Below are 5,000 nucleotides of genomic sequence, written 5' to 3' on the forward strand. Positions count from 1 at the left end.
TGTGTACATTTCTCTTCAGTTCTCTGCATTTCTACAACGTGAAATTACGAAATCTCAAGCTCTGAGGACAATTTTACTTTTTTTCGTCCGGTTTCAACACCGTTCCTCCCTCTTCACTTCCTCAATAGTTCGGGTAGTTTATAAATGTTCGACGAACTAGACTACTGACGAAAATTTTGGGCAATGAAGACTTGTAATTTTGAAAGCCGTTTTCGTTAACGTCGCCGTTGTAGATCATAAGGTTCCTACTTTAAGATCTATGACGGCGATGTCGACGAAAACGTCACTTCAAAATAGAAATTTGCAACATCTTAAGTCTTTCGCAATTATTACTGCGTTGAAAGTGTGGAAATCCCAGTTGAAAAATGAGTAATATTTCTCTGATTTTTTTTTTATTTTTTATTTTTTACTTTTTTTATGCTCAGTCTTCCGGTAACAATTGAAAATTTCACTAACTCTTGTTAACCTTCAATGGCGTCGAAAGTCATTGTAACGCGAACGGCGTTTTAGTGGATGTTTAAACAAAATATACCCTCATGGAACTCAAGAATGTAACGTCAATAGACCTTATTCACGATGACCGCCATGTTGGATTTGCTATTATCATGCAAATTAGCTACACACTTCTGAGGGGGCAAACAACACAATTTCGAGAGGTTATAACGAATATCTTAGCCACACAGATGATTTGTTTCACGTTTATTGAATGTTTATCGCCTAAGTAGTAAAATAGAATGATTACACAAGTTACTTCGACTTTTTTTTCAGTGAAAAATGAGCAGATAACGAAGTAAAAAGTCAAAATGTCAAAGGCAATAAAAAGATATAAAGTTATTGTAAAAATTACTTAATTCTAAATTCTTAAATGCACTTTTAGCAATGTTATTTCAATATTTCATTATTTACGGTCATGTTAACTGTCAGGTATTTATTTAATTGCATATGCTCTGTGACACGGATGAAGTCTTGTTTGCACGCACGCAATTAAAATAGGAAGGGATTTTTTGCCTCTAATGGCAAATATGTTGTTTTTTTTTTTCAATAATTTTTTCGCTGGAAAAGGTTTTTGTGAGATTTCCAGCCCTTGTGAATTTTAATATCATGTTGTGTAATTTTCGAGCTTAACAAATTTGCATACGTGGGTTGAAATGTGATACGGGAGGATTGTTGTTGTAGTGCGTTGTAAGCAGCGTGTGCATAAGTCACGAAAATAAACAGGTCTGTTGGAAGCGTGCTTGAGTTTCAACAAAATGAGCCCCAAAATCAGCGAAAATATGTGATGCTGATGAATAATAAAGTAGCTGCTATTTCCAAAACAATAGAATTACCTGGTGATAAATAACCTCGTTTTGGAAAGTAAATTTTTGACTTTCCAGAAACAATGGTCAACCTCAAGAGTTGTGCGATTGTTTGTTTGTTTGTTTGTGAACTTTATTTCAACACGGTATATTCATCAGTTATTAATTCATATGTAATTACATAATTAAACTAACTATATCTAACTAACAATATCCAATCCTACATCTAATCCAAAACCATAAAAAACTGCTTTACATGAATGCCGTGTCTAAAATACAAAAATTACTTAAGAGGATAAAATGAGCTGAGTAGATGACTAAAGTCACTTAAAGATTCTGCCCGCCGCAGGTCAGAAGGTAAACTGTTCCAAAGTACCGCACCACTGTAACTAAAGCTGTTTTTCAAAAAGTTGGTCCAGGGCAATGGAACAGCAACTTTGTTTACTGAGTCCCTCAATAGATATTCAGTTACATCAGAACGGTTAACAAACAGCTCACGTAGATACTCAGGTGTAAGACTATTTAAGGATTTAAATACCATAATAGCTTTCTTTATTTCACGCTGAGAACTTAATTTTCTCCACCCAAATTTACTAAATATCTTCAACATCAGTGTCATAACTGGAAAAAGTTAAAATTCGGGCAGCACGATTTTGTAGCTTCTGCAATTTATTTGAAAGTGTTAAGTTGCAGTTTCCCCACACAACACTGCAATAGTCAAAGTGTGGCCTCACTAAGACTTTGAAAATAATCTTCAGAGTTTCAAAGGGACAAAAGAGGGGATTCGTTTAAGAGCGCCAACACCAGAGGCAACTTTCTTAATTAACTTCTCAATGTGAGAGCCCCAAAAGAGATTTTCATCTATATAGACACCTAAGGATTTTGCAGTAGATACTTGATGAACAGGAAAACCGCCAATGGTAAGATGCGGAGGTCTCGGTAAGGTATTTAATCGCTGCCTTGAGCCAATTAACATAAATTCAGTTTTAGTTGCATTCAATGTAAGTTTATTAGAGACAAGCCAATTATTGACTGACTCGAGATCTCGATTTAAAGTCTCGTCTATGGCGGTTATATCATTGCTTGAAAATATTAGATGCGTATCATCTGCGTACATCCGAGGCTGTGAGCTTAACAAACAGTTCGATAAGTCATTAATATATATCAAGAACAATAATGAACCCAAAATTGTTCCCTGAGGTACACCGCAACAAAGAGGTAGCTTATCAGATAAGCAACCATTAATAAAGCATTTTTGCTGACGGTTATCCAGATATGACTTAAACCAATTTAGTGAATTCCCTTGAAAACCATAGGAACTTAATTTAGATAACAGAATGTCATGATCAACAGTATCAAACGCCTTTTTAAGATCAAGGAAAACAACAGCATTTACATTTCCTTTATCAATATTATAAGCCCAATTATTAGTTGCATCAAGTAAAGCTGTGACCGTTGAGTGAAGAGATCGAAAACCTGATTGATGTGTGACGATCATGTTATTATCAGAGAGGTAAGCATACAGTTGATCATAGATAATCCGTTCAAATACTTTAGCCACAACGGGGATGATTGAAATGGGACGATAATTATTCATATCTGCTCTTTCACCTTGTTTGAACAAGGGAATGACTTTGGAACACTTCCACGCTTCTGGGAAAACTCCAGTGATTATCGATAAATTGAAAATTTCGCAAAGTGAATAAGAAATCAAGTCAGTGCATTCCCTAAGGAGTCTTGCAGATATCATATCGAGCCCTGTCGCCTTTGAGGTGCATAATTTGGATAAGAGAAAACGTACTCTATTGTTATCAATTGGTTGAAGTTCAAAACGCTTGTCAGTGCCGGAAAGAAAGTCCCTATAGCTAAAATCATTTGTGTCGGCATGTATCTCACCGGCAAGTCTAGAACCAATGCTAGCGAAATGTTTATTAAAAGCTTCCGACACTTGTTGAGGTTTTAATATAGAATTACCATCAAGTTTTACTTCTCTTACAGATAAATTGCTGGAGTTCCTGGACGTGAGTTCGTTGATCGTTTGCCAGGTCTTTCGAGAACTGCCGCTACTATGCTTAAAAGCACTTTTGTAATACATTTCTTTGGCATTTTTTATTTTATTGTTGACCTGATTGCGAGATTTTTTAAAATTTGTCCAATCCCATGGATCATTAGTGATTGTTGCAGTTGCTTTCTTTTTCAACTTGTTCCTTTCATACATGTATTTCTTCAACTGAGGTGTCACCCAAGGACACTTTGATGAACGAACACGTTTCGTCCGAATAGGTGCATGCTTGTCAACAACACTAAGAAACAGGGTTTTCCAAGCCAGCCACATATCATTTGGATCCTCAAGCAGTAGGAGATCATCCCAACTTTGGGAAGTAATGTCATTCCGAAAACCTTCACTTCTGAAGTTTTTGAATTTCCTATACGTTACAGTTTTATGGCCACTTCCAGATCGGTCTATACAAAGTTTGCGATATACGTAGACAAGATTGTGATCACTGATACCCACATGAGAGACTCCCGAACAAACTACCTTATCCGGGCAATTTGTAAAGATCAAATCAGTCAATGTTGACGATGAACTGGTTATGCGAGTTGGCTCTCTAATGAGTTGATGAAGACTGTAGACATTAGCAATGCTTGTTAACAAATTCGTGTTAGTATCAAATGTAGACGAGGCCAAATTGCAATTTAGATCACCCATTAAGTACAAATCAACATTTTGAGAGTCAAGCCTACCGACTAGTGATTCGAAATGTACAAAGATCTCCGTAGGCGAATCTTGTGGCCTATACCAAGTTGCTACTACAAAAGGCTTGGAGCGAGGTTTTTGTACCTCAATACATAAATTTTCTGGTTGAATAACAGACAGATCAAGACGCAATGAATAGTTGATAGTGGATCTGACGTAAAAACAGACACCACCGCCATTCCTGTTTCTATCCCGGGGTGTAATATCATACCCCAAGATATGGACCTCACGGTCCAATATACTATCATCTAGTCTTGTTTCATTAATAGCTAAAATGTCGATAGATCTGTCGGCAAACAGAATCCTCAACTCATCAATGTGTTTAAGTAAACTAGTTATGTTAAGGGAAGCTAATTTAAAACCACGCTCACGGGGGAGGAACGAAAAAGAATCCTCAAGAGAATCTCCCTTCAACATTGAACTATCAATTGTAGAAGACAATGGCAATTCATCAGGAATTCAAATATTTCAAACATAGCCTATAAAATTTGAGGCAAAAACTTTGGTACCGGAAAAATTCAAATGTAAACCGCTAAAGATTGTGATCTTTGTGGTGAATTCGCACATTTCTTGTCATACTTTATAACACTTGAAAGAAAGAGAAAACTAACAAAAACAAAAACCCGGTATATTGCCATCATTTAACAAAGATGCTTCACTGTTTCGCGAGTAGACACGCCACGGTTACTTGATCACGGCGCTCGCTGAATTCGATGTCACTTTCGATTTTGTGATTTACTTGTGCAGCCAAAAGTACTATGGCAAAATTGAACGTAGCGAAAATCTCCCAAAATGCTTTTCGCGGATGGTAACTATTTGTAATCGCGGTTTAAAATTAATGTTATTTTCATGTCGTAAATTTTGTTGCTGATGGCAAAATATTTCATTCTCGATGGACCGTCCTGACAACTTCATTCTGCTCTTGCTAAAAGCTATGTATCAAT

The 5,000-nt window shown here is 36.4% G+C and overlaps 1 protein-coding gene across 6 annotated transcripts in view; it reads left to right on the forward strand.

The window, feature by feature from the left end:
- Positions 1–5,000, forward strand: part of LOC137998095 (uncharacterized) — an 84,744-nt gene that overhangs the window by 55,033 nt on the left and 24,711 nt on the right. The window lies entirely within an intron of this gene.

The sequence above is a fragment of the Montipora foliosa genome, chromosome 3 (assembly GCF_036669935.1).
Source record: "Montipora foliosa isolate CH-2021 chromosome 3, ASM3666993v2, whole genome shotgun sequence".
NCBI classification, from domain to species: domain Eukaryota; kingdom Metazoa; phylum Cnidaria; class Anthozoa; order Scleractinia; family Acroporidae; genus Montipora; species Montipora foliosa.